The 21,254-nt window shown below is 36.7% G+C and overlaps 1 protein-coding gene and 1 long non-coding RNA gene across 2 annotated transcripts in view; one reads left to right on the forward strand and one right to left on the reverse strand.

Moving 5' to 3' along the window:
• LOC149187113 (vesicle-associated membrane protein 721-like) overlaps window positions 1-21,254 on the forward strand; it is a 106,838-nt gene that overhangs the window by 67,592 nt on the left and 17,992 nt on the right. The window lies entirely within an intron of this gene.
• Window positions 14,640-15,930, reverse strand: LOC149187114 (uncharacterized). The gene is made up of 2 exons (XR_016256181.1): window positions 15,767-15,930; window positions 14,640-14,857 (listed from the first exon to the last, which is right to left on the reverse strand). It is a non-coding gene; the product is annotated as an uncharacterized LOC149187114 (long non-coding RNA).

The raw sequence follows: 21,254 nt of genomic DNA on the forward strand, positions 1-21,254 counted from the left end.
AGACGAATTGATCAAGTGTTTTCCCCATCTTGGGGTTTTTCCCTGGCTTGAGCCATGTTCTTGTGTTCTCTTGTCTTGGCTTATCTTCTACATTTATCGTTTATGCTCTTTCTTCAATTACTGTCAATGTGATGATGATCTATGTGATTAATAATGGAAATGAAATGGATTGATAAATGGGCTATTTGGAATGTTGAAGTAACTATCCTAAGTAAAGAACATGTTAACCAAAAATTAACAAAAGCCTCACTAGGCAGGTCCAAACCTCACGGCAACAAGAGCTTGGTTACCACTGTCACCTCAACAACCTTTCTCCAACTATTTTCTAGTATTTAAACCACAAGAGAGGCTTCCATATATAGTTCACCTAAAGGATATTCAATAAGAAGGGTTCAAGGTGATGGATGAGGTCTAATGACTGGGATAGGGTATTGGTGGAGCCTTGAGGGCTAAGATAATCTTTTCCAAAGTACAAGTACTCTGTCTCTAGACCACTTAAGCTAATTAGAGGGTAGTAATAAGTTAGGGTTTGATAGATTTTCAATGATAGGGCATGCATTGTCATATAACATCTGGAGGAAATAATATTACAATGATTAATCAACAAAGGATTGAGACTATCAATTAGACATGTAGAGTTTAGGGTTTGCAATGGAGCTTTTATGATTGAAACATGCATAAAACAAAACAATATAACGATGATGTCAACCCTAGAATTTAGAAATAGTGTTTTACAATGCAATTTAGATTTTGCTTTTTATCAATTACTTAATGCAATTCTATTAAAAGGGAAAAAGACATAAAATATAATTACTCTTTTAGCAATATTTCAAGAAACCCTAATGCTAACTCTAGATATCTTGAATTTAAGAGAGAAGAGAGAGAAATTAGTAAAAATAGAAGGTTTGATCACCAGTACCACCACCTAGACCATGGCGGTTTCCTTATTAGGGAAAGTTTAAATTTAAAAGATGCACAAATCAGAGTTCTCTTAAAGAATTCAAGGAAAACAATTTTGCATGGCATAGAGGATCAAGATTTTTAGATAAATTTAGCAATTTTAACCATGGCACATGTAGAAACCCTAACAAAATATAGAAGATATCCAACAAACTTACAAAATTTACACAAAAATATCTTCAATCAATTCCAATAAACAAACTTCAAACAAAAGATCCACCTCCAAAAGCAATTCGCACCATAGGAATCACATTGTGTCCTAGTAGAAGAGACAAAGAGCTAGTGTGCACTTCCAAAGAGAAGGAAGTGTGATGAATGAGTGATTATCCAAAATTAATATGGCTTCCCTCTTCTGGATCCATCACATTAGGATTTATTCCTGTCACAGCAACAAATTCTAATGTGATGGATCCGAAAGAAGAATCTCTAAACAACTCTCCTCACAAAAGCCCTGATTGACAAGGCTTCCCCTATTTATATGAGGGCAGCCAAGACTTATTTCATTAATTTTATAAGCAAATCCCCTAAAAAAGTTCATTTGAGCATTCAACTAGGTCAAAGGCCACAAATTGACCTTAAAACAACTCTAAAGGATAACAAAATGCCAAAAATAGCCCACACATATGGGAGAAATGGCCTCCACCATGACATCATCCTCCAAAAGACACAAATAGGCATCAAGGAACATGAGACAAGGGTCTTGTTGCCCGAATTGTACTTTTAAATGCGACAAAAAGGGGGGGGGGATGTCACTCTGACCCCTTCCTTCTCTGTTCTAGCTTTCTCCCTACAACTAGCTATGGGGGGTAGTCCCTATGAAATTTGAAGATGGGAGATTTGTTGGCAACCAACAAATCTGGGAGACACGACCGAATGGCCTAGCAACTTGGTTAATTTTAGCAAGTTGAAGATTAGATTGGATTTGACTTAAAAGACCACTGCCTTAAATGGAGTTAATTACTTGCTTCAGATAACTTATTTACCAAGTCACCAGATGAACAATTGTTGCTTAAGGATACTTCACTATCTTAAATGAGATGCAAATCCTACAATCTGGGTGAGATGCAAAATCTTGGTTTATTTTAAGTTATATGCCTATTCTAAGTGTATCCTTCCTCTTAACTATTTTGAAGCTAGTCTCTAGAGTAGGTTGTGAGAGAGAAACTGGGGGGAAGCAAGATGAGGGTTGGTTAACGATACCTCCCTCGGGGTTCTAACCACCCAATGCCTGCGGCGCTGCAGACACTGTGGCTCTAACGGCTACAAGGTCATCATGTTAACCACTAAAGAGGTGCTGAGCTCCTCAAGCTAGATGAGAAAGGTGGGCCTATATTTCTATCGATCAAGCTTAAGCTTGGAAGTAGATTAATTAATGCAAGATACTAATCCTAGTATGCAAGTGCAAGAGATGGATGAGAGCTCTTAAGGTGAGATTACTTAATGTTCTCAAGTACTAGATTACAATGATCTTCAATAATGACATAGAGTACTTAAACAATATATGAATGATAATACCAACCACAAGAGAAAGTGATCAAACTTAACGGTGCCAGAAGATGTAGCCAATATAACCAATAGACAATTGCTTTAATGATCAATGCTTCTTCAAGATTATAACAAATCGCCAATATTCCAATTAGATATGTGAGAGAAGGAATTAGATGACTTATCACAAGAGATACTCAATTTAACCATGAACAATAAATCCACTTATCCAATGACAATAATGGCAATAAGAAAATTCAGAGCATTTATCCACAATATCAATTAGTGCAATTAGCCAAAACTTTATCAATTCAATTAGAGCACTTGTGTGTGTAGATGCAAGAATGAAACTAAATGCCAATGACCAAAGCTTAGCCCAAATCACTTCAACCACAAATGATTATGAGTTACAAGAGCCTATTAGCCAATTTTAGAGACTTATATATGTTTTATTACTACTACAACCTTGTATTCAGAGGTTTGTAATTTTATATCAGCAGTCAAGAAATGATGCAAGATGCCCAAGATAAACTAGAAACTCAATGCATTTAACTTCCAAAGACTTCAAAATGGCATATATCAGACTTAACACAACTCAAAAAATCAGTGATTCAATGCTTAATAAACCAACAAGGTGCCAAATTATCAATGCCCAAATGGCTCCAATGATTAGCTAATTAGGTTGAATGATTATTGGATTATCCTAAGTCAAGTTTGATGATTATATTTGAGTTTATATGACTGCATAAATGGCTGTAGCAAAATAGAGAAGATGGTGAAGGGAAAAGAGGCAAACCAAGAGGCCTAGAGACCTAGTTGAGAGCTATTTTGATCCCCAATGAGCTTGGATACCTGCAACCCACCAAATTACTTTAATATTGCTGCAAAACCACAATGTTAGCTCACTCAAATAATATAAAAATCTGAAATGACTGAATACAAAGCTAGGGCACGGACCAAAGAGCTCGAAAACCCCAACTAGGGCTAGAAATGGCAAATGAGAGGCTAGAAGGGCTGAACAAGGGAAGAAATAAATGGAATGAGGGCAAGAAAGGCCACGACAAGGGAAAGTAAGCCCTCTAGGGTTGACGTCAAGCCCAATAGGGCTGACATATGGCAAGGGAAGGCCCAAGAAGGGCAATCGTTGGCCTAATTAAACTTGCAACTAGGAGGGAAAGTCCCCTAGGGCCTGCGCTTAAAGGGAGGAGCCTTAAAGGCCCACGACAAACCCTAAAAGGGTTGTTGTCCAAGGAAAAGGGAGGTTGAGGCCTCTTTGAGCCGACGACTAGGGCAAAGAAGGGAGGTTGTGGCCCTTTTAGTGCTGCGGCTAGCCAAAATAGGGAGGCTAAAGGGAAAAGAAGGCAGAGGAGGGGCTAACAACTAGGAAAGAGAGTCGGACAGGCCTTAGGGCCAAAAAAAATTCAAAACCCCTACAAATGAAAAATTGTCCACAAATTTGTTGCAGAAAAGCTAGACGACTTCCTTCTTGCGTTGACGATTAGCTTGGAGGTTAGATCTTGCCTTCCTAAGCCTGGATCTGCCTCAAAACCCCAGCGAAATCCTTTGATCAACTTGAAATTCACCTGCACAAATGAATAGAAAAATGCCAAAACCCCAAATATATACAAAATTATAAAACTCCAAAAATAAAACCCCAAGCGCTGCAAAACAAATGAGTTAGAAATAATTTACAAATAATTTATAAATATACAACGTTTGCAAATTAAAAATTTTGGAGAAATATTTTTTGAGTAATAGCAATGGATGAATATATTTTTCGAAAAAATTGAATATTGGCCAAAAACCCTCCTACAAAATTAAAATACCATATAGAAATCTTAGAGCCCAAACATAGTCGGCTCTTCCCCACAGTCTGTGAACTTGGAGCCCAAGGGCCAGTGTACCCGCAAATCTCTATAAATTTCTCCAGTAGAATTGTTAGATCATATGGTGAACCAGACCACCTAAGTTAAAAAATTACCAATAGAATGCTCTTATCATCGACAAATGAAATAACATATTCATAAAAAAAATTAGCACAATATAGGATAGCACATAACTAGCACATACCACAAATCAATGGAAGAAACACACCATGAACTAAACCCCAAAGTCTTTCTATTATGATATAGAAATGCTCCTAGTAGACTCTAATGAAAATTACGCTTTTTCCTTGGAAAAAAAAGAAATGTTCTCAGCAGAGCAATAGCTCAATATCAGCGTTCAAAAATTATATCATCCAAAGAGATATTCAATAGAAGCAAAATGACTTCTATTTATAGATAAATCTTTCCAAGTGAAAAATAACGGCTAGTTGGTTTGATTTCCGTCAAAATAATCTCGATCATTGAAAATAGCTTGATGATATTTTAATCTCCACCATCAAAATTTTAATTTAAGGAAAAATTCGACTTTTTTTTAAAACCCATTTTTAATTAATCCAAAATTAATATTTTGGATTAATTTCCTAAAAAAATTGACTTTGACTTAACCACCAAGGTCCAAGGGCTCAATTTTTCTTAAAATATCCATTTTTGCGTTGGTGGTGAACCTCCAAAAATTGACTTTCCTTTGACCCACGAATTTTTTATTATTTTCCACTTGGAGAGATTGATTTCTCTATAATTATTTTAGACTCAAGATTAATTAATTTATGGCTTAGGATTTTAATTTATTTTTGCCAGAAAAAAATAATTAATTGACACTAGAGGGGATTAATTGTTCCCTCCCCTTCAAATATTTTAACCATGGTGTCTAAGTATGAGGGACCATGCATTAAAATATTTTTTACGTCAAGATATTACAATTAATTCAACCCTCAAAGAGAGAATACACCTTTTTTATAGACCCTCATGAAATTACTTAATTCTGCAACACAATATGATCTAGTATAGACCAAGTGTGTTTGTAATAAAATAATTTAGCCAAATATGCTTAAATTATTCCCAAACACACTTTTGCAAAGACTTTATATAACACTAGGACTCACCTAAGACTTTGTCAAGGAATTCCTCCCTAGCTTTGGGGTTTAAGTTGGAAGAAAAACTTTGTCGATTATTTATGTTTAGAAGCACACATGATTCGGGGAGGTTAAAAAACTTCCTAGGATGAAATTCTTTTCCAAAATCAAAGGCTTACCTAGGTGTTGTTACATATTTAAATGGTCATACTAGCATCATTTACAATACAATTTGCAGAAATTGGGTTTACAATGATACAATAATGTTGGCTGATGACTTTGATCTTCGAAAAATTTTCTTCACTGCTTTGTACCCTACTTCCTTGGATTGTTGACAAAGCATGGTCAACAGGTCCAAGAGTGCCCCTCATTCCAAGAAATTCCCAAAGTGCATGTACATCTCAGACGGTGCCTCCTCCACCATGATGTCATCCAAGGGAGGAACTACGTCACCCATTACAAGCATGTGGGAGTGATGTGGCATCTTCAAGGGCAAGCGTTGGCATCAAAGAGGGATGTGTTAACCCTCCTAAGTCATCTCAATGATAATCATTCGAATCTAGGTTCTGAAGCAAGGTATCGTCCATCAAATAGGGTCAAGGCTAGCCTGGGGGCATCATGGGTCCATCTAGGCACATCATCAAATAGTTGAACACCCAAGCCTTTAGGCTCAACATTCCAACATCCGGAGGCTCATCAAGGGATATAACATCATGTGGAATCATCTTAATGCCCTGTTGTCACAAAATCTAGCAAGCCTTGGAGAGGGGTACCCTACAAGGGCCAAGGCTATTACTAGACTAAGTGACAACAATGGGGTAATGGCCCACTGTCACCACAATCAAAACTCCCTGCTCTTTACGGATTTTCACTAATGGGAGGAATCCCCGTATGTTAGGATATTCTGACACATAGGAAATAGTTAAGTATAACTTGGTCTAGTGTAGAGTTAGGTAAAGTGTGTTTCTTTACTATGTAATTTTGTAACTTACAATCTGACAGTCACGATATGTTCTAGACATAAAGTGATCCAACGGTTCATTCTCTTCTCGGTATTACCGACACTTGATCCATGGCTTAACACCTGATTGGTCCATGATCTCTATTTAAAGAGCATGGAGGGTCATTTGTAGGGTGACCATTCATGAGAGAAGCTTATGTAAATTTTCTTTCTTTTATTAATAAATTGTTTGAAGTAGCCACGTTGGCTCAGGCCGTTGACTGTTTCTCTCTTTGAGGGTTTTAACCACTCAATAATACTGGTGTATTGATCTATGATCTGTTTATGAGCGGTGTGCTGTTCTATTTAAGGAACTTACCCTGTAAATTCTTACATGGTATCAGAGCTATTTGAGGGCCGCATCCGACGGTGATCCAAATCAGAAGCCGATACAACTGCATCCGACTGTCGTTTCCTAGATCTACTATTTTTTACTGCTTTTGGGCCAAGTGGACTACTCTATTGTATTAGAAGCATCTGTTCCAGTGAGGAACCCATTTTGTTTCACGCGAAAAGGTTTCTGGTAGCCCTAGCTACGTCATTTTTAAGATCTAGAGGTATACAGTGTTTATTTGTAGTTTTAGTTATTTATCTCTTTGTTTATTTCAATTTATTTATCTCTTTGTTTTTTTATTACCGGATCTATACCTTTTATTTCTGCGTATGCTTTTTGCCCCGCGACTCTGTGTGATCTAGGCAAATAAAAAACATAAAGGAAGGATTTTTCTCATACACATGCTTTTTTCCGCCGCGCCTCAATGTGATCTCGGAAAATTAAAAACATTGAGAAAAATATTTAGTTTGCAGCAAAAGCTAACTTCAAGCCATAATGTTTGATTTTTTTTGTATGTTTGCGTTGGGTTGTGTGTTTTTTTGTTTTGTAGGCAAAAAACGTTTTTTCAAGTAAGCACGCACCCCAAAACTTCAGTGACTTAAAAAAAAAAACCCTTCCTCTTTTCCAAAAATTACTGACTTTGTAAACTAGCTCACTTGGTCCAAAGTTACTTTATGAGAATAGAGGTCTTGAGTTCAAGTCTTTCTTTTTGTTGAGTTACTTTTTCAAAAAACACATGTAACTTATGTTTTAAAGTTACTTTATGTAAAAATGTTCTCACCCATTATAAAAAGTGAGTCACTTATAATTCTAAAGTCTCTTTATCTTTTATTTAAGTTACAATTTAATGGATAGCTCACAAAGTACCATTGTAAATGTGACTTTCACTTATTTATAAAAGTGGGTCACATATTTTTTTTTTAAGTGAGCTAATTAGATTAAGTTTGGAAAGGGGGAGGATTTTTTTTAAATATAACATTATCATTCACTTCCGCACATTCACGCATTTCGTCAGCATCTTCAACAACTTTTCTTCAAAAAGCCATAACTTCTTCATCTGGAAGCCGTTTTCAGAGCCGTTTTTTTCTAATCAGCGTAATTTTTCGCGATCTTTCCATTGGAACACTTAGTTTCAGCATTTACAACTTCAGTTTCTGTTAAAATGGAGAGTCCATGCCAAGTTATTCTTGACAGCACCAACTACTTCCAATGGTGGTTCTACATTGTGGATTTACTTAGAAGTAAAGGTCTTTATAGAATAGCCTCAAGCCAAGAAACTAAACCTAAATATGAAGATAAGAAAACCAAATGGGAAAATAGGCAAGATCAAGCACGTGGGTTAATAGGGATGTCTATTTCTCCAGACCTTAGATTCCATATCGCAGAACCTGATACCCCTAATGAAGCAATGAAACAACTCACTAAAGTTTTTGGAATTAAAAATGAAATTAGAGCTCATTAACTCTAAAATAAGTTGCTTACGTTGGACTCCAATAATTTTTTTTCCATTGAAGATTTTTTGTCCAAGTTCAAAACCCTTAGACTTCTCTTGGAAGGTGTTAAGATTAAGAAAGAAGATGGTAGCCTTATTTATTCCATTCTTACTAAGTTGGGACCAGCCTACTCTGTGTTTGTTTCCACCTTCCATTCTACTAGAGAAGCCTTTATTTCTCAAGGACAAGACTACAAGTCCCCCTCTTTTGATGCTCTTTGTGATTCTTTAATAAGAGCACAAGAAAAACTCTTACATCTTTGTCTTCTTAATCTTGGAAACTCTTCTAAGAAAGCCTTAGCCGCCCAACAACAACCAAATTCAAAGAATCCTAAAAAGTAGTGTCCTAAAAAGAATGGTCCTAAAACAAACAAAGGTCCTAAGCAATTTTAGTCTCAAAATGAAAAATCAATTCAACAAAATGATAAGGCAAATAAAAGCAAAGGGTAGAAGATTGATAGGCATTGCAACTTTCGTAATCGAGATGGCCACTTAGAATCCAAATGCTTTAAGAATAAGATGGAAGCCTTGGAAGCAACAATGAAGAAGCATAGCATCCATTTGGAGCATTCTTCAACTTCAACTTCATCTTCAAGAATAACACTTTCTGCATGTGGTTGTCAAGCATCTTGGTCTGGTTATGCACTAAATGTATCTTCTTCTTCTCATTCTCATGAATGGCTCATTGATTCTGGAGCTTCTTAATCGAGATTGATAGGCATTGCAACTTTCGTAATCGAGATGGCCACTTAGAATCCAAATGCTTTAAGAATAAGATGGAAGCCTTGGAAGCAACAATGAAGAAGCATAGCATCCATTTGGAGCATTCTTCAACTTCAACTTCATCTTCAAGAATAGCACTTTCTGCATGTGGTTGTCAAGCATCTCGGTCTGGTTATGCACTAAATGTATCTTCTTCTTCTCATTCTCATGAATGGCTCATTGATTCTGGAGCTTCTTATCACATGGCCAAAAACAAAGCCATGTTTTCTTCTTTAAATGATTGTAACACCAAAAATATATATGTTGGTGATGATAGATCTCTTAGTGTTGTAGGGACTGGAACTGTTCATCTAGACAATGGTCAATTTAATGACGTATTATGTGTTCCAACCTTATCTTGCAACCTTCTATTTATATATCAGATAACTCATTCAGGTGAAGGTAAAACCGTTGAATTTTCACCTCATGATGTTGTAATTAAAGACCTAAGAGATCCTAAACAAATTTTAGCTACTGGCATTGCTAATGATTCTACAAGGTTGTATAATTTTAACAACTTTGGGTCATCAACTCTTCCCTCGGTATTTGTCGCTGATAATGAAGTGAGCAAACTTTGGGATGAGCGATTTGGTCACTTAAACTATCGCTACCTTCAAAATCTATGTAAAGAAAATATGGTGATAAGTCTTCCTATGATATCTTGCAGAGATGGTGTCTGTTCTGAATGTGTACTTGGAAAACATCATCGTGATAGTTTTGAAAAACGTGTCACTTGGCACGCTTCAGCCCCTTTACAGCGTGTGCATAGTGATTTATGTGGTCCACTTCCAGTTGTTTCATTTTTTGGCTACAAGTATTTCTTAACTTTCATTGATGATTTCTCTAGACGCACTTGGGTATACTTCTTAAAACTCAAGAGTGAAGTATTTAACATGTTGGCGTTTAAGGCATTTGTTGAGAAATAATCTGGACATCAAATTCTTAAGCTAAGATATGATAATGGCGGAGAATATGTTAACAACAAATTCATCAACTTTTGCACTGAGCATGGAATTCAAATGCAACATATTGTTCCATATACTCCACAACAAAATGGTGTAGCTGAAAGGAATAATCGCACCTTAAAGGAAATGGCTAATTGTATGCTTCCATCTAAAAGACTTGGTCTTAATTTTTGGGCAGAAGCAATTAACTGTGCAAATTACATAGTAAATCGCACTCCTACTAAGGTTTTAAAAAATATCACTCCAGAAGAAGCATGGAGCTCAATTAAACCATATGTAAGTCACTTTCGTGTTTTTGGAAGTGAAGCATAGGCCCACATTCCCCATGAGAAACATAAAGCCGTAGAACCTAAGAGTGAAAAATGTATTTTTGTTGGATATTCTGAAGATGTCAATGTATATAGGGTTATTCTACTTAAGTCCAAAAATGTTATGATTAGAAGAGATGTAAAGTTTGTTGAAAATATATCGGCCTACGAGCCTAGTTCGACAAATGTGCCACGTCTCTCTATCCCTTCTATTTCTGAAAATATTTCTTCTTCAGATTATGATAGCGAGGATGACAATCCTCCCCCACCTTCTCAGGATCCTCCTTCAGCTCCTCATCTTCCAAAATGGGTTTGTGCTATTCGGGATGCAGCAGGTGCTCTTGTAGGTGATCCTACAGATCAACGACGTACATGTTCTCAGTTTGATAGAGCCTCTTCTTTACTGGCTCAAGCTTCAGCGAATCATGATCCTGACACCTTTGCAAAAGCTTCAGCCATCCAGATTGGGACACCGCAAAGAATGAAGAAGATCGTTCATTATCGGCAAATGATACATGGGATCTTGTTCCTCTTCCAAAGGGGCGAAAACTTGTTAGATGCAAATGGGTTTACAGAACCAAGTTTGGACCAGATGGAAAAGTTGATAAACATAAATCTCGTCTTGTGCTAAGGGTTTTTCACAAGTTGAAGGCATTGAATATACTGGAACCTTCTCCCCTGTTGCCAAAATGAACTCTATCCACCTTGTTCTTTCCCTTGCTGCCTCTTTCAAATGGGAATCCATCAGATGGATGTTAAATCTGCCTTCTTGCATGGGGACTTGCATGAATAAATCTATATGGAACAACCTCCTGGCTCTATACAAACTGACTCCAGCCTTGTATGTCGGCTTAAGAAAACCCTTTATGGTCTCAAGCAAGCCCCTCGGGCTTGGTATTGCAAAATGGAAGCTTTTTTTTAGATACTGGCTTTTCTAGGTGTCATTCTGACAATACTATCTACACCAAGAAAGTGGGTAAGTATCTTATGATTCTTGTTCTTTATGTTGATGATCTTATCCTTACTAATAGTGATCCCAACCTTATAAACCATGTCAAGTCCAGCCTTAAAAAGAAGTTTGAAATGACAAACTTAGGACACTTGCATTATTTTGTTGGTCTTCAAGTCTTCCAAACCAAGGAAGGCATTTCCCTTTCCCAATGCAAGTATGCCTGTGATCTTCTACGCCATTTTCACATGGAAGACTGTAAGACAACCCCTTCTCCCTTTCAGTCTGGAGCCAAACTTTCAGTCACTTGTACTTAACCTGAAGTTGATGCTACCTTATACCGTCAACTTGTAGGAAAACTTTTGTAGCTGACCCATACTCATCTTGACCTTTCCTTTTTTGTTGGCCTTATTGCTCGGTGTATGCAAAACCCACATGAAAGTCCTTGGAAAGCAACTAAAAGAATACTTCGTTATGTTCGAAGTACAGTTCAGTTTGGATTTCATTATACTGCAGAAGCATCTCCTTTATTGGTTCGTTTCACTGATTCCGATTGGGCTGGTGACCCTGATGATCGGAAGTCTATTGCAGGTTATGTCTTCACTCTTGATTCTGGACCTATTACATGGGCTTGCAAGAAACAAAGTGCCATTTCTATTTCTTCAGCAGAAGCAGAGTATCATGGCGCCATAGAAGCTAGTAAGGAAGCCATGTGTCTTCATCAGATCCTGTCAGAGTTTGGCTTTCAGCAGCAACATCCGACTACACTTTGGTGTCATAATCAAAGTGCCATTCAACTATGCAAAGATCCAGTCCAACATCAGCGCAACAAACACATTGAACTACACATGCACTTCATCAGAAAGGTCATTCATGACCATGTTCTTGAAGTGAAATATTGTTCAACCGATGATCAAGTTGCAGACATCTTTACAAAGGCTCTCACAGAGGCGAAGTTTATTAAACTTTGATTTATGGTTGGAGTTCAGGAAGTTGTCACTAAGGGGGGATATGTTCTAACGCCGCCTTTTTTTTCCTATTGTGTCATATTTGTACATCCTTCAATCCTATCCCAAGTTGTTCTTAGGGGGGGTGTTAGGTTATTTCAACACATAGGAAATAGTTAAGTATGACTTGGTCTAGTGTAGAGTTAGGTAAAGTGTGTTTCTTTACTATGTACATTTGTAACTTACAATCCGACGATCATGATATGTTCTAGGCATAAGTGATCTGACGGTTCATTCTTTCCTTGGTATTACTGACACTTGATCCGTGGCTTAACACCTTATTGGTCCATTATCTATATTTAAAGAGCATGGAGGGTCATTTGTAGGGTGACCGTTCATGAGAGAAGCTTATGCAAATTTTCTTTCTTTTATTAATAAATTGCCTGAAGTGGTTGTGTTGGCTCAAGCGGTGGACTGTTTCCCTCTTTGAGGGTTTTAACCACATCAAGAATATTGGTGTATTGATATGTGATCTGTTTGTGAGCGGTGTCCTTCGGTGTTCTATCTGAGGAACTTACCTTGTAAATTCCCACACCGTATGTATATAGATCACCTAATAGGTATTGTAAGCTTAAAGGTGCAATGTGACAAGAAGACCTCCAAGGTAAAATCACAATTTAGGTACAAGGCTTCAAGAGGAGGCAATTCACTTTCCTTGAAAGAGGCCAAATTAGGGCAACCCAAGACCTAGGATTTGATTGATAGGTTGAGAGTTGGAATGACCAAAGGTCTAGGTACAAAAAAAGGGTTTCCCACAATGTATTCAAACAAGGTTATGGCACATGAAACCCTCAAGAATCCCCCAAGTTGAATCTATAACCAAACTAGGGTTTGCCCGAGGGAAATGTAATATCCTTTGGATTGATAAATTATGTAATTAAATGTACATATTTGTATTTCATGTTAAAGTATGTTGGTTTGAAAAACATTTGAAATTTTAATTATCAGTAATAAATTACTGATAGTAACTATGTATAAGTTTGTAATTGATGATGTTTTATATTTGTTAATAAAGAAAATCTAGAAAATTAATTGTTGAGTACAGAGGGTTGAATGAGATGAGGTTGCAAATTATTGTGGAATATTTATTGCTCATCAATAAGTCCAAGGCATCTAATCTGGATGATTAGATTTAATTGAGGAATTATGATATTGGCCAACTAACTGTTTCTTAGAAGACAGGGAGTTGTCCTCAAGATTTAATTGAAGAATTATGATATTGGCCAATTAACTGTTTCTTAGAAGACAGGGAGTTGTCCTCAAGAGTGAGAAATAGGAGCTCATTAATGAGCATATTATTCCCCTGACACCTCTTGGTGAGGTGGAGGCAATTATTAACCACCAAAAGAGTGGTAGATGGGATGGATAATATCTTTTGTTTTTAGTTGCTTTGTCTCACTCTGAAAACAAAGGAGACTAAAGAGAAACAAACAATAGCAAACAGAAAGAAAAATTTGTAGGCTTGGTATGCTCAGGGGGACATTGGTTGTTTTGCAGTATCAAGGTTGGGAGGAGCCAAGTACTTGACTATTAATTTTCCTGAAAATAAATTATTGTTTCAAGTTGGTATCTTTAGCTTTTGTACTTATTTGTTTATCAAGAGAATGGAATTGGTTGTGTTACTTATAGTCTTTATGCATTAGAAAAATAAAAATGATTTTTATTGGAGTTTTTAGATATTATATTTTATTTTCCTACTCTGTACAACATAAAATTTAACAAAATGCATGAATTGGTAGAAGGAAGAAAAATAAATAATATTATATTCTATTTGAAAACTGATTCATAAAAAACGAAAAAAAAGGGGAGGGAGACTGTGCTATAAAGTGTTAAATTTATAGAGTAAAATTTTATTTTGTAATGATAAATTGAAATAGGATTTTTCAAATAGAAAGGAATTGTGAAAGTAAATGTAAATATAGCTAAATATTAGATTTGTTACAAAGACCACAGAAATATTTCTGAATGAGTAAAAGTAAACTGAGAAACCATGTAAAACTTTTGTGTTATTATAAATTTTATTTAGACACTTCGAAATATAGACAAAATGGTATCGAACCTTATAGTATTAATTATTCAAAATAATCATACAAGGAAATTTTGGATGTTCTGTAATACCAAAGTGTAAGAAAAACCAACTGAAACAAGAAACATCTACAATTTCATGGCAATTGTATCAAATATAAATTTAAATTAGAAAATAGAAAATTTCCATTCATTATATAACAATTTTACAAACAAAAAAAGAGGCTCGTAGCCTGTCCAAGTAATCTTAGTTTTGGAGGAACTACATGCCAGGAATGGCATTAAAGAATACGTGCATAAACACGTCTAGAATAAACAACTCAGAGTTTGGTCTTCAAATGGAGGAAATCTCGTCCATGCAGAGAAGAAACCAGGGGTTGGGAGACCACAACCTGTAAATGAAATGAGTAAGTCGAAAAACAAGACCTCATATGCTATGATTGAGTTGGTATCGGTACCTGTGAAATGAAACGCAAATAGAATAAGTGACCAACATTAAAAAAAAAATTGTACCGAAAACTTAAAAGAGACTTGAGTTTGAGAGAATCAACACAAAGGAGTAAGAGTAAAATCCCTGAGTCCAGATTTGAAGGTTCAGTCGTTCGCTTTGCCTGCACAGTGGAAATAAAAATAAAATTAGCCACTGTACTTAAAAATGTGCACAAGTATTTTTTTTAATAGATTAAGACAATTGCAGCGTATCGGAGGAAGCTATGAAATGAATAACTATATATGTAAGCATAGAATTACAGGTGAATGTAAATCCAATATAGTAGTTCATTATTGAGAAAGTAAATGTCAATTTCAATGTCAAAATCTATCCACTGTTAAACCCTTGTAGATAGCTACAGTGTCATCTGAGAAATGAGTCTTGTAGATGGAAATCAGAGCTAGAGAAACTCCATCTAAAGATTAAAGCATGCCACGCAAAAGAACAATATTCACAACTACAAAAGAACATTGTTACATTCGACGCTTAGGGTTTAAAAGAAAACCGGAAATTATAGCAAATTCAATAATGTCGTTCTATAAATCAAGCGTTAGACGAAAACCCAGTTAGGCTATAAAGAGAGATTTATAGTAATGAACACAAGTGTTAAAAGAATCCTGTCGATTTTTTTTTAGGGACAGTGGATGCGGAATGGCTTCTTACAGCCAACTGATTTTATAGCAGAAGATGATAAGGGTATAAACCCTTGCAAACTGACTGTAAAATAAAGCGAAGTGGAAAAAGAACTAGGTTATAGTTGAACCAAAGACCTCGAGGTCAACACGTTTTCCTTCTATAGTATTACCTGATAAAAATATTCCAAATGGGTTCAGGGTAAATTAAAAAAAAATACCAAAAAGAACATATCATTAAGGGTTTGAAAACCTTTTCCGATTATAACATCAGGAAACAATCTACCAAAGGAACCATAAACGGTTAAATGGCTTTATGCTAACCTTAGTAAAGGAAAACCTTCGTGATTGAATCATATCAACTGTGGAAATTAAGAAAAAACAAGTGAAAAGCTCACCTGGGTTATCTGCATATGGAGATTAAAGAGCATCGTGACCCTGTAACCAAATACTATTCGAGCCAGGGTAGATTGTTACCCAGAACAAAACCGTCTGCAAGAGTGTTTTGAAGGGAAATTCAACAAAAATTTTCGAAAGAAAGGGAAACCTCTAATACCCTACAAACACAAATGGAGAAAAATGTTAAAAAAATATCCAAATGGCAAAAATATATATCAACTGTTGAAAATGGTACCAAGGAGGTGTTTCCTAGGCATTTCTCCTTTTGGCCTAGGGAGACACATTAATACCTTTTGTCTAAGTGATATTATGAATTTATTAATATCAAAGGGGCTAAAGTACTGTTTATGGGGAGATGTACTAGGTACTTTTAAGTTATTAAAATCACATGTTTCTAAACGTGACTTTATGTGTAAAGTACTAAAAAACACATTATATTATTGAAGTAACTTTTATATTCTAAAAGTTACGTTATGAGGAAAAGTGACCATGGTACTAAAACATTAAAAAGTACTAGAGAGGCTCATTAATAGATAGGGGTACCACATGAGGAGGCATCAAGTAGGGGTTTGATCTCATCCATTGATTTCATTAAGTTGAGATTTAACTCAGCCATTAATTTCAAGGGTTAGGGTTCTCCACATTTATGGAAGACAAAAAAGGAGAAAAAGAGTTTTTGGAGGCTCATTATTCTCATGAGAGTATTGAGAAAAGAGGAGAGGAGCTAAGAGAAAGGAGGAGGAAGGATTTATGAATAAATTAGACTACAACAAAAGATAAGGAAGCTACAACAGTTGATTCCCTAGAAGGTAGAGTTAAAGCTGAGACAGGGAGCATGAAATTTAAGGTAGCAATGTTTTAAAACTCTGACTCCGACTCCGACTTGGCCGAGGGTCGAATCCGTATCGACTCGGCCGGCTCGATTTCAATGACTCGGTCATTGTAAAAAATATATTAAATATTTATTTTTTATAAAAACACATAATTTTAAAGATTTTCATTCATGTTTCCAAGCACACAGCATTAGAATATAGATAGAAGACAACATATGATCAAAGTAGGCTCATGAATATATCCATTATATCAAAATGGCACCCAGTGCACTGTCCAATACATACACGATGATGATATAGAGATCAAAACAAAAACATATAACCAAGGAGGCTATAAATGGCCTCTAAAACAAAAGTATGTGACCAGTACTACTGGCTATTGCTAGAGTTGCCAACATCGTCTGGCTCAGTGTTACTTGGGAGCGGGAGCGAAAGTGGGGAGCGAGAGCAAAAACGGGAGCGGGAGCGACATTTTCAGAAGCTCCTGGTTTGGGAGCTAATCCCAAAGGAGTTCGACAACCAATGTCACTAACATCAAGGTACATAGAGGGATTGGTGCTCTTGATTAAATACGAGTTCCATACCCTAATACATGACAAAATTCAATGGAAACATTGCAATCCTCCAATCCTGAAATAATGAAAAACTGATAAGTCTGTTGGATTTTGAATGAAATCTAAAATTCTACTTTCTCCATATGAAATCCAATGAGGCCGGAACCACTCTCAAACATCCTGAGTCATTTCATGGTAATGTTAAAAATTTAAGTAAAAGGATGAAAATGAAGATTAAGGAGAATGTCACTTTTACTTAACATTATCATGAAATTTGAATAGCATATCAATACTAGGAGAGGGTAATGGACCCCAAATAGTATTTAACTAATTTAGAAAACACCTTGGAGTCCCCAACACTCAGCGAACAGTTAAAATTTAAAAAAAAAATATGAAAAATCGCATTTTTTTGGGGTTACAACTTACAAGCAGCATTCATTGACTTGGCCGAGTTATTGTAGAACCGGCCGGGTTGACCGAGTCATGCAATAACTCAGCCAAGTCAATCATGACTCGGCCTCCCGTTCCGTTTTTTCTGCCAGGTCACAAAAAATCCCAATGACTTGGATCAACTCGGCCGTTTCGGATTCGATTCAGCCGTTTTTTAAAACTTAAGCACCACTGTGGCACACAGGTCGAAGGTTGTTCTAGTGATTTCTCAACATAAGCCAGGGTTTAGAAGCTCACATTTTTTTATCTCAGCAAGCCAACTGGAGTTCCTATGTTTGCCAGTGAGATTCTCGCGTTACACACATCGATAATCTTGGTTTGTCAACGAGGGAAGTCGTGAGTACTGTGCAGTCTGTCTGAGTGTGTAACAGTGTAAATTTTGGGAAGCAACAACCTGTTCAACCTATGTATAAAAGTAGTGATGTAAGATCGAGTCTCAAGGAAAAGAGACATTAATTTGTGGTTTGATTCCTCTATATGAAAAGCTGATAAGAGGCTGTGTATTTCGCTAAGGAGAGAAGACTGAGGGTGCATCAAATCATCAGTCAATGAACTCAATGCATAAGCAATCTCCGAGAAGAAGTTTAAAGGGGAGAGATAAGTTAATCTCTTGTTGTGAAAATTTCTCTAAAGAAGCAAAATAAAAATCCTCCTTCAGCAATGGTTTTCCCCACTATTGGGTTTTTCTAGGGTCAAGTTGACCAAAACAAAGTGTGTTAAATCATTGTGTGTGCTTGCTATTTTCTCTAGTATTGGTTGTGCAAAAGTAAATAGTAGAAGCACTCTTTTATGTTTCAAATGAATGCTTAGAGATTTTATATTAGCATGTCAAAACATGTTGGTTGGGCTTGAAAAACACTAGCAAAATTTGAAATTTGGGAAAGGGTGCAGGTCATTTATTTTCTACATAGTATCAGAACCTGATAGTAGTGAGATATGAAAGTTTTCATCAGCTGATACAAAGACCAGCAAGCAATACTTCTGCATATTCAGTGAACAACAGTCGTTAAACCTCAGTCAGAAACCTAAAGTGTTGTTGGTTAAGAGGGAGGGGATTGCCTAGTATCATATTTGCTCCATTTTGTTGGTGTGAAGGTCATGGCAACAAGGTTGAGGGTAGAGGACAGATTGGCAGGGGCTGATAATTTTGGCCCTTGGAAGGAGAGAATGATGCTTTTACTGGAGGAAGTTGAAGTGTGGGACATTGTAGAGGCTCCTGTGCAACCACCTACTGATCCAACTCAGTTAGTGGACTTCAACAAGAAAAATGTGAAGGCTAAGAGGATCCTTCTAGATGCCATCAAGGAGCATTTATTCCCTCGTATGACCAAGATGAGATTTTCCTACCAAATGTGGGAGTCCTTGGTCACATTACACCAAAGTTCCAATGAGAACAGGAAGATGGTGTTGAGGCAAAAGCTAGGAAACACCAAGATGACCAAGACTGACAATGTGACCTCATACCTCACTAGGATCTCACAGGTGAAGGATGAGTTGGCTGCCGTGGAAGAGGCTATCCCAAAGAACCAGTTGGTCAAGATTGCATTAGATGGGTTCACTGAGAAATGGGATGGATTCATTCATGGCATTGTGGCCAGAGAGCACTTTCCAAATTGGAGGAGGATGTGTAGAATTTCCACGAAATTCTGATCTGTTGTTATGAACAATCTGAAACTAATTTTTATTTTCACAGACACAAAATTTCTCTACCAAATAGCAGCGGAATAGAACAGAAATAATTTCACAAAATTCACACAAAAACAACACAATTTTTCTAGGGAACCCAACAGGGAAAACCCTTGCTTGCTTGAGAATTTTATTGAAGAAAAATAGGCTATAGATCTCTTACAAATAACCCTGCTTCAATAGAGAATGCAATATGATCTCTCAGCCTTGGAGTAGGATTGAAACAACTCTGCAAGAATATTAATCTAATTCCCAAGGGAAATTCTCCTCCAACAATTCGCACAAGATAAATCCTCTTGCTTGCTCCTCTCACAAGCTCTCTTGCTCACAAACTCGTGCTCAACCATTATGATCAATTGTGCGTCTTCGATCTCCTTATAAGCTTTTCGATTAGGCTATTGTTAGTGAGCTTTCTAAATTAGGAGTTGAATTGGAGCTTTTTTAGTTAGCAAAAGTCAACACACTTAGTTAACTAGATCGTCCTAAAATTTAGGAGGCTAACTCCGCTTGTTCACTCAGTTCCCAATTTAACTCACACCAGAAGATAATTAACTTGGTCTTCTACAAACTTGCACTAGTCAAACTGCTTCTTGAACTCGTCCTCGTCATTGGAACTCATACATGACTAAGAAGATCTCCAAATCGATTCCTTGAATCAAGGCATAGATCAAGGAATCCATTCCTTCAGTACTTTTCAACAATCACTCTTAGCGAAGAATGGATTCTATACAACTCCCAATTTATCTGTGTGTTTGCATAACTGTGTCTTGCCAATGCGTTGGTCAAGATGTATATTGTCTGCTCCCTTGTTAGAATGTACGGTTGCTTGACTATCCCCTTCTGCACACAATCTCTAAGATGGTGATACTGGATCTCGATATGCTTTGAGCGATCATGAAACACTGGATTCTCAGAGACCTTAATGCAACTCTGATTATCACAATGTATCATGGTAACAGGAATCAAGTGTTCCTTTATCTACAACATTATAAGTAGACCTCCCTCAAAGACAACCACCACTAAAAGTTTGCTTCCAAGTTTTATGGTCCCTGTAAGATCCTTAAACTTATTGGGCCAATGGCTTATAAATTAGCGCTTCCTAGCCACTCAAAAATTCATCCAATATTTCATGTCCCTTGCTTAAAAAAAGTGGTTGGATCTTATTACCATTTTCATACTAACCTTCCATAACTAGAAAAATAAGGTTCCATTTAGTGGTAGCCTGAGGTTGCCCTTGATAAAATAGAGTTTCATTTCTACCAACACACTATCCAAGGGATCCTAATACAATGGAAGGATACATTGCCTAAGGATGTCACATGGGAACTGTTTCTGCAAAATCTAAGAGGCCTAGTGCAAAGCTCCAGTGGGTAGAACGAGACCTTATGGCAACAAGATAAAGGGTTGCCATTGTCACCTTGACAACCTTTCTCCCCTATGCTTAATCATGAGATAGAACAAGGAAATATCACAATCAACAAACATTATCTTATAATACTTAAATGCTAAGCTAAAGAAATAAGGGTGGCTTGTGGGAAAATTATCATAAAACAAACATCGCTCACCCTTGCTTGAAGATGAAAAGGGAAAAGAAAAGCTTTGCCCACACCACTGGATCCTCTCTTGCAACCTAAGTATGGACTAATCAATGATCAATTCTAAACATTCTTGTCCAATGGCTATCTCAAGCGTACAACTCTCATTGATGTCACTCGGGACATGCTGAGAGTGGCATGTGGAGAGAGATGACTAAAGGATTAGGTCTCCAGAAACACACAACTCGTCACAAAAATCACATTCAAAAGGGGCAGCCAAAGTCGATTCATCACGTTCATAATCCATGGAATCTGAATATGATTGAGGAATGATAACAAAAGGAAATGAAAATGGCTTAAACAAATTAGCAATCATCTTCTTGATCATCTTATTGTGTGCAGGTGAATCTTTAATAGGATCCTCTTCAT

This window comes from Pinus tabuliformis, chromosome 3_1 (genome assembly GCF_031772625.1).
Source record: "Pinus tabuliformis cultivar Carrire ecotype Pingquan chromosome 3_1, CPIR1, whole genome shotgun sequence".
Classification (NCBI taxonomy): domain Eukaryota; kingdom Viridiplantae; phylum Streptophyta; class Pinopsida; order Pinales; family Pinaceae; genus Pinus; species Pinus tabuliformis.